We start from the raw sequence: 14,240 nt of genomic DNA, 5'->3' as shown, positions 1-14,240 counted from the left end.
AAAATTCAATTCCATCTCTATTTCTGTATTTTACAAAATCAACAACATTACCCATTGATCCATTTACCAGACCTCTTTCAACATGTAAATTCCTTCTTAAAATTATACGGCAGTTCAAGCACACATTCAGAGTCTTTTCAAAACCTGCAGTTTTAGATATACTCTTCTCTAATGAATCCAATTTTGTTTTCAGATTCTCAGACAAAATAATTGTTGATCCCATATGCTCTACTCTGTCAATAGCTTCCAGTTTCACAATCTCTTGCTTTTCTAAATGCAACATTTTGTTGTTGAATTTGGCACATTCTGCAAGAGTTGGCATCAAACATATTCCAGATTTCTTCTCAGTAATTTTCTGAAAAATATTCTCAGGCACAACATCTTGTTCTGCATATAAATTTGACAGTAATCGTGCATGTAAAGCTTCTTTCCCATGCTCGGTCACTTTTCCAATTCTAACATCTTGTAGAATAGTCTTGTAAACTTCATCCTTTGCCTGACGCATATTTTCATGCAGTTCAGCATAATTGAAGTTTAACCATATATTGACGTTGCCAATGCTGCCTAGGCACTTCCTGGTATCTTCATGCGTGAGCATTTTGAACACAGGTTGCCCTTTCACTGGTGTCAGCTGCAGAAGATCTCCGAAAACAATGATGTGTTTGCCACCAAATAACACATCATACTCTGTTTTGAGAACTTCTTGCATTCTCAAATGCACAAAGGCAAAAATGACATTGGAAACCATGCTTACTTCGTAAATGATAAGAAGTTTCATTTTCCTCAAGATTCTTGAAACTTCAAAACAAGCATCTCCAGATAGCTTGTGATATTGTAATTTGTTGTCATGCTCCACTGGCAGCATCAGTAAACGATGTAAAGTAATCCCTTTAATGTTATGTGCTGCCAGTCCAGTTGGAGCGGTGACAACACAAGACAGCGATGACTCTGTCCTTTCCTGCAAATAACATGAAATTGCTTTAATAAGGAAACTTTTTCCAGTTCCCGCTTCTCCACTCACGTACAGTCGGACAGGCTTCAATGACGTAAATGAGCACTCTTTCTTTTCATGACTTAATCCATGATCAATTTGCATGGTAACTTCGTCATATATTTTCCTCTGCTCAACGTTGAGTTGTCTTTCCAACTCTTCTAAGTTAACCGCATCCTCCTGAGCATGTGCCATGGCTCTTTCCACTTCATTCATAGCAGTGGCAGCTTCATTTTCGATAACAGGTCCTCCTAGTGGATCCTGACTCAATGAAGCAGAACTCTGACTGTCCTGAGAACTGTCTCTGGCAATCTCGGCTGCAATCATTGCTTCCTGCTCAATTTCCGCATTCAACATTTCTACATATTTGGGAAAAGCAGGACATTCTATGGTCTCCTTGGCGGTATTGAAAGAGTCTTCGTAACAGAGAAAATCTCCAAGCAGTTCCTCTTCTGCACGCCAAGGCTTGAAAAGTTGCAAAAGTGCTAAATAGAAAAACTCATTTTTTTCAGGAGATTCGCCACTCAATTTTCGATGGTTTACCAAGTGGCATTTTCTTTGCTTGACCAGACATCCCTCACTTCCTATTACAGCATACACTCCTTTCTCAGTATCTTCTTTGATGTTCCTCTTGAATATGTAATTTTGAAGAACCTCATACAGACAAACATTCTCGAGGTAAATGCTTCGATTTGGATAATATGTATCCAACATGTTGGTCTTCAAAATGTCGGTACTGTTTGGCTCCTTTTCCGCCAAATACTCAATTTCCCGCACAGGTTTGAGAACTCGATTACGCGTTGCAGCAAGACCAAGACTCGCCCAAACAATACTCCTGGACTTGGCATAGAGACTTGCTGAAGACAACCGGTCAGAACACTCGTACGCTCCGATTTCTCGATGCGACAACATCTTCAGACTGAAACTGTACAACATCTTGCTGAGGCTCTTTTCATGGGAAATGTCCTCCCACATATCCTTCAATTCTGTCTTCTCTTTTTTGGTGATGTAAGATGTCACATACCGAGCCACAGCCATACAGTTATCAGCCACAAACTGTATATCCATGTTAGCATTCCACATGGACAAAATCACCGGGTTGTAGTCGTTGATGTACTTGGACTCTTCGTTCCTCTTCAAATTGTATGTGTTTTTAGGTGATTTCTTCATCACATTATGTCGCAGCGAAGACATCAAACTGTTTACTCTTCCTTTAGAAATCACCGGTCGTGGAAAGCCGAAACGACATTTGGTGTAGAACTTGTCCTTGTTTCGGAATTTACGACGACAGTACTTTCCACATCGATGGCTTTGGAAACGCAGAACTTTTTCTCTTAGGCTTTTCTTCTCCTTTGCGTTTGGAACAGCACACGTAGAATACTGTTGTATAAAACTCATCACTGAGTCTTCTGGATCCGTTCCAAATTTAGGTGCATCCTTGATCCACAGCAACATATGTATATGAGGAGCACCTCTTGCTTGGTACTCCTTTCTCCAGAAGAAATCCAACACCTCTCCAAGAGGTGGATTCTTCTTATTCATGATGAAAGACATCATAGCTTCAAATCTATGATTGAAGTACCTACATACATTGACTGGATCCAAAGAGCACAGTTCTCCGGGTGTCTTGAATTCGATGTTTTCTACGTTAGCATTTGCCTCTCGTAGAAATTCAAGTAAGTCTTCCCAGTCATACTCGGCACAGCTCAGAGTGAGGAACCATGTGGGAGTTCCTAAGTTCCTCAGCATACATTTTAAATCACCATGACGACGGTACCAGTACTCATTAGTACCACGCTGACACGCCATGAGATTAATCAGGTGAGAATCCAAAATACTGTCTTGGACATTGACTTTATCCATAAAGTCACTTGCCGAGATGTTTTGCATGTGTATACCACTTTTCAAGATGTGGTTCACTGCATATGACAGTCCAGACAGATCGCTTTCAAACAGGAGATGAAACAAATAAGGAATGCATTGTCGAAACCTAGCATCTCCTGCATACAATCGCAAAGTCCGGTATTCAGAAGCAGGAATTTGATGAGGTCGCTCATCATATCTTCCTCCCTGACCTGTTGGAAAAAGCTGTGGGTAACACCGAGCTACCAAACTTTCCTCCCAAACACTAATGGGACTCCCTTTGGCTTGTTTCATTTGAAACAACTCAATAGCATTCCCCATGACTTCCTTGGAATGCAAAGGATGAACACTATAATGTTCATATATTTCTTCACTAGTAGAGGGTTCTACTTTCTCAATTTGACCAGCACACAAATCGCTATCCTCTTCCTCACTTACTTCCTCTTCTGCAACATATACATTCTTATAGTATTTATTATTTTTTTTCAAATACAATGTTGCCTTTTTAACTTTCCTAACATCCACTAAATCTTGCCATATTTTCTTATTCTTTGTCGGAACCCCATTAACTAAGATAACCAGAGGTTCCTCTTCCACTTTTTCTACTCCAATTGTGTTAATGTTTTTCTTCAAATCTAGAGGCAAATAAACAACTCTTCCCTTTAATCCTCTCTGTAAATCTGATGGAGGCAATTTCCCTGTCTTTGGCTCCATTCTTACAATAGCCTGAAAGGGATGGATACTTTGAATCAAAATAGATTCATAAGTATTTAAATCCTTCAATTCAGAAGGAATCTCAACCAATTCCAGATTATTATGAACTGCTCTAGCAGGCATCTGGTTTTGATTTAATTTGCAACAACAATAAGTACACACACGTTGATCCAATCCCAAATCAAAACAATTTTCTGCCATCAAGTATGTTGTGAAATCCTTCCATTCACTATTATTTTCCCTTTCACTTTTTGCATATAAATCCACTAACTTAGTCTGATTCTTATAATAAGTGCGTCGACAACACACACAAGTGAAATTTGGCCTCTCACTTGATTTGACCTGAAACGTCGCAATTTCCCTCTGGAAATTATCTGTACTGGAAACCTGTACACTATCTTCCACATTACCCGCTTCTTCTTGGTCAATTTCAACATTCTCCTCTTTACTTCCAAAGTAACAAAACTCAATTTCTTCACATATATTCTTCACATCTATTTCAGAACCATGCAAAAGAGCAGCGCATAATTGTTTAAGCATAATTGCTGGACTCTTAGCATAATACAACATTCTAACTAATTTCCTCACTTTATTATGATGCACTGCTAGCATCCTGAAATGATGAAAAACACTCTGGCATACTCTCCTGGAAAGACAAGCCAGTGAATGACCATGCAAACCTGTCACTTCTCTCACTCTGCAAGGATCTAATTCTTGCAACAACCTCATTTTCTGCTTCAAACTTTTCTTATTAAATGACCGTACAAAATCACAAAGCAAATTGATGGAATCCTGTCGCACTGCAAATACTACTACACTTCCAGGTGTACACAGGACCCTTAGCACGTCTTCCTAAAACCTCATCACCTAACACCTCTTCTGCCTCTGTTGTCACAAGTTTTTCTTTTTCAACTGGACAACCATCTTTCACTTCATAAGCACGACCACTGGTGTCAACTGCATGCACCAAATCATTATCCTGGAAATAACTCTCCTCATTAAAAAATGCCTCACAGCTTGAACTATGCATCCATTCTCCAGAAAAAACTTCACAAAAATTACTACGATTAACTATTCTCTTCCATCTACTATTTCTTTTGAAATCATAAATTGCCTTGTTTAGCTTCCTAATTCTATTGATTATCAAAATAAATAACTTACGTTTAATTTCAAATGCCTGATCAATAACTTTCTCAACTTTTTTTTTTCTCTTATAAAAAACCACTTTCTGTTGACCTTTCTTAATATTTTTTAACAAATTGCCAATTATCCTGTTGCGGAACATTCGTTTACGAATGTCCCTAAACTGTTGTTTCCTTCTAATATCATGCACAGAGTTATCTCTTGCTCTAGCAGTAACATTTTTCATTGGCCTTTCCTTTCCGTTTGAATTGCTTCTCTTTTTCTGGACTGAAACATTTTCTATAGTAATATTTTTTTTACTACAAATATTTCTTATGAATGTTTTTGTACTCTTACCCGGTGCTTTCTTGGTGACTTGACAAATCTTTTTATTAGAGGACTGCTGCTTTTTTTCATTCACCTGCTGTCTTTGACGTTTTGCAGCCTTTCTCAGTCTTTCTTTCGTTGGCATGTTGAAATCTTGAAATGATCTGCAGTTGAATCTGTGGTAAAATATATTAAAAAATGTTATTAACCACTATTACCCAACAGTAAATCAATAACAGTAATTAAAAACTTAAAACACTACTTGACATTTTTACATAGAAGATTTTTTAGTGCTTGGCAAATTTAGAATACAGAAATAGCAGAAAAGAAATGGAATTTATATTCATGTTACCTGTGCTATTTTATATGTGAATCTGATCTAATTTTATGAGCATATTTTAATATTTTATTGAAGACACTACACATAACCTGTTTTTGAAGGTGTCTTTATTTTTAAATTAAACGGTTTACATTTTTACTTTTTATTTATTATAATTTTTTAAAATAAATTTTTATAGTTCCATAGGCTCAAGCACTTCAGCTTCCCATCCTATGTCATATAATTCGGACAAATCTGCATCCTCATCACGTTCTTCTTCATCCTCAGGATTTAAATCATCCAAGGGATCAACATCCACTGATGTTTCAATTACGAGTTCAATGATGAGGTCAAAATCAACTGATTGCTGATTGTCGCTCATGTTGATGTTGTCTTTATCTTTAAAGAAAGATAACAACAATGAGATGTTGCAGAGTAAGAGACAAATCTCAGAGATTATAATAGTAAAATTGTTTAACAAGAGTAACATTTTGCAGCTATTATATAGCCATGTCCAGCGATGCTGAGCAGGTGAAGCCTATGTCTAATTTTTCAGTGAACAGGACTCATCTCTTCTTAACCTTGGATAAGCCTCACCGACTCTGTGTCCCCTGCACATACTTAAATGTAAAGGGGCAGATTTATGTTGATTGGCACATCCCCAGGCATGCACCAGTTAACGTGCACCGCTGCTCTGCCACCCATGGTGTGCCGCATTTACAATCAGATAGGAGAAAGCTACGTCAAAACCCTGCGCCTGCTTGAAGCAGGCATAGGTCTTGATGCAACATTGTGGAGATGGGGCACCCCTGAGCCTTGCTGGAGCTGCATCACACTTGCGATACAACTCCAGCAATGCGCCACCTTTACGGCACAGATGCGTCACGCATCTGTGCCATTTTTGCCCCATGCTGCGCCGCATTGTAAATGCAGCACACCATGGGTGGCGGAACAGCAGCGCAGGATGACTGGCACATCCCTGGTGATGCGCCAGTCATCATAAATCTATCCCTAAGCTTCTTATCTTGTTAGAGATGAACCGCCATATGTATCATCAAACTATTTTGCATTTCCTAAATAGCGAATTTTAAGGGATAAATAGCGATTCTTTACCATTCCTAATTTGCGATGAGCAAATTGCTAATTGCAAATTACCCATTCATTTCCATGGGCCAGGAGGCCCATAGGAATGAAGGTGCAATTTGCGATTAGCAATTAGCTCATCGCAAATTAGGAATTTTTCCAAAGGTGCAGGGGTGTCTCAAGAACACCCTGCTGCACCCATGAAAAAGAAATTTGGGGGCATATGGCGCACATACATGCCCTAAGGGCATGTATGGGCGTCATATGGCACCTTTTGTTTTTTGGAAAAAAAGCTTTTTGAAAAGAATTCGCAAATTACCACCAACTAGAAGTTGGTGGTAGTTTGCAAATCCTTAATGGCATTTTTTGCATATTTTTTGTTTGATACATTGCATTTAAGGAATCGCAAAATTTGCAAATCCTTCAGTGCAATCGCAAAATAAGGAATAGCAAATTTTGCTATTCCTTATTTTGCATCAAACTTGTTTGATACATACCATTTGTCTAATTAGCATTCGCAAAGGCCGAAATTTGCAGAATTTTGACCTTTGCGAATGCTAATTAGCTTGATACATATGGCCCCAAGTGAGGCCTGTCTTGCAACATGGTGCATCTTTTGCATCACTGCTGCATCGGTTTCATGTGGCACGTTTTTTTTACACCATGACACATCTGCCTAAATGCATCAATTTGTAATTTTGTCGCCTCATAGCAAATCTTTTGCACCGCCGCTGCATCAGAAAAGTGACGCACAGTGGCGCAAAAGAGGCATACACCTATCATAAATCTGTCCCTAGCATTTTAAATGATTAATTCAGGATGACGATAAGGTGTGGCCTATCCAGAGGTTTGTTTAAGGTGAGGCCTACTCAGGATTGCAGATTAAAGTTACGCTTGATGAAGAATACAGAGGAGATAATACATGTAAAGGCCTACCAATGAAGTAAGTAATGTCCACTTCATTGCGCCAGTCATCATAAATGTATCCCTAAGCTTCTTATCTTGTTACAGATGAACCGCCATATGTATCATCAAACTATTTTGCATTTCCTAAATAGCGAATTTTAAGGAATAAATAGCGATTCTTTACCATTCCTAATTTGCAATGAGCAAATTGCTAATTGCAAATTACCCATTCATTTCCATGGGCCAGGAGGCCCATAGGAATGAAGGTGCAATTTGCGATTAGCAATTAGCTCATCGCAAATTAGGAATTTTTCCAAGGGTGCAGGGGTGTCTCAAGAACACCCTGCTGCACCCCCTGAAAAAGAAATTTGGGGGCATATGGCGCACATACATGCCCTAAGGGCATGTATGGGCGTCATATGGCACCTTTGTTTTTTGGAAAAAAAGCTTTTTGAAAAGAATTCGCAAATTACCACCAACTAGAAGTTGGTGGTAATTTGCAAATCCTTAATGGCATTTTTTGCATATTTTTTGTTTGATACATTGCATTTAAGGAATCGCAAAATTTGCAAATCCTTCAGTGCAATCGCAAAATAAGGAATAGCAAATTTTGCTATTCCTTATTTTGCATCAAACTTGTTTGATACATACCATTTGTCTAATTAGCATTCGCAAAGGCTGAAATTCACAGAATTTTGGCCTTTGCGAATGCTAATTAGCTTGATACATATGGCCCCAAGTGAGGCCTGTCTTGCAACATGGTGCATCTTTTGCATCACTGCTGCATCGGTTTCATGTGGCACGTTTTTTTTACACCATGACACATCTGCCTAAATGCATCAATTTGTAATTTTGTCGCATCATAGCAAATCTTTTGCACCGCCGCTGCATCAGAAAAGTGACGCACAGTGGCGCAAAAGAGGCATACACCTATCATAAATCTGTCCATAGCATTTTAAATGATTAATTCAGGATGACGATAAGGTGTGCCCTATCCAGAGATTTGTTTAAGGTGAGGCCTACTCAGGATTGCAGATCAAAGTTACGCTTGATGAAGAATACAGAGGAGATAATACATGTAAAGCTCTACCAATGAAGTAAGTGATGTCCACTTCATTGCGCCAGTCATCATAAATGTATCCCTAAGCTTCTTATCTTGTTAGAGATGAACCGCCATATGTATCATCAAACTATTTTGCATTTCCAAAATAGCGAATTTTAAGGAATAAATAGCGATTCTTTACCATTCCTAATTTGCGATGAGCAAATTGCTAATTGCAAATTACCCATTCATTTCCATGGGCCAGGAGGCCCATAGGAATGAAGGTGCAATTTGCGATTAGCAATTAGCTCATCGCAAATTAGGAATTTTTCCAAAGGTGCAGGGGTGTCTCAAGAACACCCTGCTGCACCCCTGAAAAAGAAATTTGGGGGCATATGGCGCACATAAATTTTAACAACATTCCTTTACCTCAAAAACGATTTTCAAGTCATAATTTGAAAACACTGCCCACGGGGAAATGACTTAAAATGTCCTTAAGACACATGAAAGTGTTTTTTTAAAGCCTTTGCAAGTTTTTGGGTCACTTTTAACATGGCTATGTAACTCAAACAGTCAAAATCTAAATTTACCATGCACAGGTGGGACCATATTTACAAGGAATGTGCCCCACGGGGAAAGGTCTTTTAATGTAATATGGGAAAAATGACATCAGAGACACTGAAATGCCTTATAAAGAAGCATACACCATTATATCCTTGTCATAAATTTACAAACCATTCCTTTTCCCCAAAAACGATTTTCAAATCATAATTTGAAAACACTGCACATGGGGAAATGACTTAAAATGTCCTTAAGACACATGAAAGTGTTTTTTGATTGCCTTTCCAGCATGGTTGGGTCACTTTTAACATGGCTATGTAACACAAACATTCAAAATCTAAATTTGCCATGCACAGGTGGGAGCATATTTACAAGGAATGTGCCCCACGGGGAAAGGTCTTTTAATGTAATATGGGAAAAAGGACATCAGAGACACTGAAATGCCTTATAAAGAAGCATACACCATTATGTCCTTGTCATAAATTTAAAAACCATTCCTTTTCCCCAAAAACGATTTTCAAATCATAATTTCAAAACACTGCACATGGAGAAATGACTTAAAATGTCCTTAAGACACATGAAAGCGTTTTTTGATTACCTTTCCAGCATGGTTGTGTCACTTTTAACATGGCTATGTAACGCAAACATTCAAAATCTAAATTTGCCATCCACAGGTGGGAGCATATTTACAAGCAATTTGCTCCACAGAGAAAGGTCTTACATTAAAATGGGAAAAATAACATCAGAGACACTCAATTGCCTTATAAAGAAGCATACACCATTATGTCCTTGTCATAAATATTATAACCATTCATTTTCCTCAAAAACGATTTTCAAGTCATAATTTGAAAAGACTCCACAGCTCCTATGCACAATAACACCCTGTCAGTACTAATACTTCACATTTTCTCCAAATACATTTTCTCAAAGAAACAAAATCTATTTGTAAAACACTTGAGACAAAGCAACATTTGAAAAACACAACTTTCTTCATAATTTTCTCCTTAAAGCACACTATTCTCTATCTAAATTAAAGAAATCTTTTCTCACCTTAGCAAATACTTTGAGTTTCAAAACAGTCTCAGAAACACACCAATTTGTCTTCAGCAGAGCAAAAGGTATGCACTCCAGAGTCTGCAGCTATCAAAAGCACAGAAATGCTGTAATTCTTCATACATATCTCTCATGTCACCCAATCAAAACTCTTCCCTCACTTTTTTTCAAATCAAAACCCTTCCCCCCTCTGCCCTTTCTGCCTTTTTTGCATAGCAACCACCTCCTTGAACGCCTCTGGTGTTTGCAAGTTCACACAACAATGTTGCAATTGAACTCTGAACTCTCAGTGCACCTCATATCCAGTGCATTCTTTCATTTAATGATTTTTTCTTGACCACTCAAAATACATCTTTCAAAGAACTCATCCATGCACCCTAACTTTCTGTTTTCAGCAATCAAAATCCACCAATCACTGTTACTGCTTCATTAACACAGAAACTCCACAGTTTTTTTCATTTTAAACTCTTATTTTTTCAACTGCCATTTCATTGCCACACTTCATCTGACTGCAGGAGAACCTTCTCTCACCATGTTTTCTGTCTGGATTGTTGGACATAGTTACATCTATTGGGCTCAGAGGTATGCTGAGAACAGGAATTTACCTAACCTCAATTTACAAGATGTGGAAATTAAGTGGTTTGGCCACAGAGGATTAAAATGTCACCAATTGATACCATTGGTGAAAACCTTTATGCATTTGCCAAAACCTGACCTGTTAATTGTGCACTGTGGAGGTAATGATTTGGGCACTTTGACTGGGGTAGGTCTGGAAATGCTTTTAAAGGACACCTTTGAGCAATTAATGGCACTTTTTCCTCAGACTGCCTTGGTATATTCAAATATATGCCAAAGACAGAAATGGAGGTGGTCAAACCAATTTTGTCCACAAATTGAGAAGTCGAGGAAGCATGTAAACAAATCTGTTTCAGCTTACATGAGAGACCATGGAATGGGCTCCCTGTACAACAATAACTTGCGTTACTACATGCAAGATATCTACAGAGGAGATGGAGTTCACTTCTCAGATGAGGGCAACAGAATTTTCATTCTGAATTTAAGACTGTGCATTGGTACCTATTTATAAGTACCTAAATGTACCATAAACCCAAAAGCTCTTCTCAGAGCTACCCTACATCTGATCACTCACAATTATTATTTTACTCTAACATTTTTCACTAATTTTCAACAAAGTACGCTCCCTGGGGCGCTACCCGGTACGCAAACCAGGAGCTAACCTCGCTAAATTTTTTTAAAAATGTTTTTTTTTCGCACATATGGGCCTCCTCAGCCACCCTCAGAAAACCTAGGGGGTCAAGATAAGTCTACCGTGCCCCCTTCTACCCATTCTGAACATTATTTGCCCTCCATCTTGTATCTTAATTCGACCGAAACACAAAATGGTGGACTCCCGTAACGCTTAAGGTTCGCGAACCGGGGCGCTCGCCAGTTCGCGTACCGGGTCGCTCCCTGGGAAGCGCACCATCAAAAAAGGTGGGAAAGTAGTTTACAGAAAAGCGACTGGAGACAATTTCACCAAATATAGATTAGCTCATACTACATTCCAATGCCTACCATTTTCACAAATTTGATTGAAATTCCATTTAACCATTTAGCCTGCAGACCTCTCTAAATACCCTGAGGTAAATTACTTCACAAAACACATCTGAAGTGTTGGAATTGACAACCAATTAAAATGTTACTTTAATTTTCTACTTTTTTTACCTGACATTTGATTGGCTATGTACCTGAATATATATAAAGGAAGAGAGAGAAACACAGCCATTTTGACTACTACTTCCTGAACTACATTGCAAGATCATTTTCACTCACAACTTAAACTTGTTTTTAGAAGGTGAGATATTATTTTATAAATTTGAAAACATTTTCAGATAGTTATATACTATCCCTCTGTAAGAGTTAGACATTGAGAAAGGCTTCTTTATTATAATTATGGATTGATTTAGGTTTCTGTGGTATAATTATGAATTTACTTAGGCTTCTTCACAGGCACTTTTTAATAGTACTACTTCACGCCTGAAAACATACAGTGCCCATAGATTACTTCTCTGTTATAAACTCACAAGTACCTGTCTGAACTTAAACCCACCAGTGCCCTATCTCTACTGATATATTTATTTTTTATGCAAATTACAGCAATAAAATGGAAGGTGAGCAGAATGTTTCCTTCGAAATTGTTCTGGAGAACAACACAGAAAAAGATATTGAGGACAATGATGACTCAGATTTCATGGATGAATCACGGGACCATGAATTAGTTCAATGTGTAGAATCTGTGGATCATTTACTTCATTATGATGACGGTCAAATGTGGGAAGTTATGTTCACTCAACAAGAGGACATATCGGACAGTCAAATGCTAGACGTTCTATTAAATTTTGAAAAACAATCCGAAAAATAAAATTGTATGTAATATTAAAAAATTGTTTGAGTCTTTAATAATTTTTATATGTAATTCATAAACTAGTTAAATGTTAGAAATGTTATTAAATTTTCAAACACAATCACAATAATAAATAATTGCTTAAAAAATAAAAAAAAATTAAAAATAATCAACAAAACCAACAATCAATTAACATACAGTATTTGAAAAGTCTATCATTCTTTTTTCCTTATAGTACGCTGCCCAGAACGCTTCCCGGTTCGCGAACCGGGCGCTACCCACGCAAAAAAAACAAAAGAATTTTTTTTTTTTTTTTGCCCCGCGGGGCCCTTTTAAAGCCTCCACATTAAACCTAGGGGGTCAGGGAGGATCTACTATGCCCCCTTATGGTCATTTCCCCCTTTGTTTTGGCCTCCTCTTGTCTCTCAATCCTACCGAGAGACAAGATGGCGGCCGCTCCGGACTGTTTAGAATGTTGACAGACACCGGAGAGCCAATCAGCTTCGCTACGCGAAGTTCCGTTACGCGTAAAGTCCGCGAACCGGAGCGCTGCCCGGTCCGCTGTTACAGATATATATCTTTTTTTAAACGTTAATTTCTCAAAATCCACTGAAGCACATATATTGAGACCTAGCAAAGGCACATCGGGCTACCAGTCCCTACAATTTTGCCAAGTTTCGTGGAAATCCATTCAGCCGTTCGGGCTAAAAGTGAGGCCAACCGCCCTATGGAAAACTCAATGTTAAAAACACGTTTTGGGACCCCCCTTTTTTCTCGGCCCCCCCTTGACGAACCCCCCCAAATTTCCAGGGGTTGCTCAGAAACAAAATGTTCCATTTTCCAGAAAATTTCAGCCAATTCCGTCCACAAACGCCAAAGTTATTAGACATAGAATTTTCAAAAATCCCATAGGGAAAAAATCCTAACTATATATACCTACTGGCGACCGCCAGTAGGTAATATATATATATATATATATATATATATATATATATATATATATATATATATATATATATATCAATCCAAACGAGTTGCCCAAAGTGAGGAGGCCACAGGGAGTTCACATCTTCCAACAAGGGCCCCAGCAGAGTCAGCCTGCACATTTCCATTAAAAACGCAGCTCAACGCATTTCGGAACATCGCCCTTGTTCACGAGCCTTCTGAAATAAGGAAGTAGCAACTTGTTCTGATTTAGACCACCTGCTTTTAATGATAAAGTCCGCCCCACTCGGCGTGTCTTTGAGGCACACACGGCCTCGGCATCAAAGTGCCTTCTGGTAGTTGCAGTCATCATCAGCTATATTAACCCAGTGGATTGCGCTGTTCAGTATTTACAGTTCTTAAAATCCCAAGTGGGTAAATGGAATGCGCAAGGTGAGACTGCTGGATTCTGTCACCCACTCGTTTTCGACGAACTCTGCTCCATCATGACGCTGGGCTTTCCCAATGCCTGGATCCGCTCACTGCGGCGGGTCAACCTCGCGACCGAGCCTGGCCGCAAACATCAATCCAAACGAGTTGCCCAAAGTGAGGAGGCCCGTGATCAAGAACATTCATTGTTTGAAACGCGTTGGGCTCATCATGTAGAGTGGACTTTTACCTGCTGTACTGGAAATCTCGAAATAAAGGCTTTCAACTGTTCGTAGAGGCATCTGTATGTGGGGCAACCTTCTTGTTTGATGTTTAGCGGCTTTGTTCGGCTGCAAAGATGCCCGCTGCCTAGCCTGCAGATCTGGCGCTTGGAAGCACCGAGAGCTGTAGAGCGAAGGGGCCACTTTGAGATTTGGCGCTATAAACAGTACTGCAGTGTTTCTAGTTCCACCCTCACCCACTGGGGAAATACAGAAATATG

This window comes from Lissotriton helveticus, chromosome 4_1, assembly GCF_964261635.1.
Source record: "Lissotriton helveticus chromosome 4_1, aLisHel1.1, whole genome shotgun sequence".
Lineage (NCBI taxonomy): Eukaryota > Metazoa > Chordata > Amphibia > Caudata > Salamandridae > Lissotriton > Lissotriton helveticus.
Note: the sequence above shows the minus strand (reverse complement) of the source record.